This window comes from Lycium ferocissimum, chromosome 8, assembly GCF_029784015.1.
Source record: "Lycium ferocissimum isolate CSIRO_LF1 chromosome 8, AGI_CSIRO_Lferr_CH_V1, whole genome shotgun sequence".
In the NCBI taxonomy this organism is placed as follows: Eukaryota; Viridiplantae; Streptophyta; class Magnoliopsida; order Solanales; family Solanaceae; genus Lycium; species Lycium ferocissimum.
This window is the reverse complement of record NC_081349.1, coordinates 43,001,103-43,002,555: the sequence shown is the minus strand read 5'-3', so window position 1 is coordinate 43,002,555 and position 1,453 is coordinate 43,001,103.

The following is a 1,453-nucleotide window of genomic DNA, read 5'->3' as shown; positions in this document are numbered from 1 at the left end:
AAATTTAAAGACCACCCCAACGAAGGGCAATTCTGCGAATTGCCCGAGTTATTTAAGCACTAATTCTTTGAGTTGATTTGGGGAGAAAATTAAACTCCATTGCTAAGAATTTGGAGAAAGCTATGAAGAACACCAAATGGGTTTCTCTAAATTCTTGATTGTTTAATCAAATTAATGGATGAACTTTGTTCTATTTGGTGTTAGGAAGCTTCCTTTCACATTTGGGTTTGTTTGGATTAGATTTGAGCAAGTTGGTGTGATTTTTTTTCAACTCCTAGTGAAGATGATGATGATGATGATAATGTTGATGAAGATGAGACCGTAGTATGGGTTTTCGATCCTTAATAAAAATGGAGTATGGAAAATTGAGAGTTTTTTTTTTTGAAGAAGAAGAAGAGTAGATGGATGGAGGAAGGGAAATTAATAAAAAATGGGGCAAATTAAACACGTGGCACGTGGGCCGCGCGTGTGGACAACCGCCATTTAATATTTGGGGTTGCGTATTGGATCGCCACATCAAAGAAAAAAGCGCCATTTCTTCGAAAAATTGTCCAGGGGGTAATAGACCCCCGCAAAGGTTCGGTGTGTAGTTGGCATTTTGGTCAAACGTTGGGGGTATTTTGACTATTATCTCAAAAAAAGTTTGACTCCTCAAATAGTAACACTTTCATATAAATTAAGATGTACAGAATATATAATATTTAATAAGCGTATACTAAATGCATAATAAGTATATATGAATACACACAAATTATATAGTGATTATACTGGTCAAATTTTGTATAAAGTAACGGCTGGGGTTATTTTAAAAAATGGGTCACTTTGGGCTTAATCTATAGTGTAAAAACCCTAAAATTTTAAAGAGAAAAGAAAAGAGAGTTTACATTTTAAAACCGCTCAAGAGGTGTTATCTTTATGAGTTAGTTTTATCTATTGACAATGTAAAAAAGTATCAAACAATTAGGTAACTTATTTAAAATTGTTAATAAATATTAATTGTTAATCTGATAAAAATAAAAAAAGGATAACCTGCACTAAGCTCGCTATACGCGATTTCGAAGGGAAGGGCCGACTCACAAGCGGTCTATTATACGTAGCCTTATCCCGCATTTTACGCAAGATCATCGTTCCTGGTATCGAACCCGTGATCTCACTGGGTCATGTAAGAACTTTACCACCCCGTCGTTAATCTAATAAATTAGCGATTAAAAATTCATCGATATAGTTAAAAAGTTTTATTGTCAATGCATATACAGTAACTATGCTTTTTCATACTCCTGTCTCAATTTTTATGGTGTTTGATTTGCTTGGTTTTGTGAATTGGAACAGGAAAAGCACCTAACGCTATGGATGTTGGAGTCATGTAGGAAGCCAAGTCATGAGGCATTTGTTTTTGGCTTAGCTGCAGCAACTCTGCTTGGAGTAGCTCATGTTCTTGCCAATCTTCTTGGAG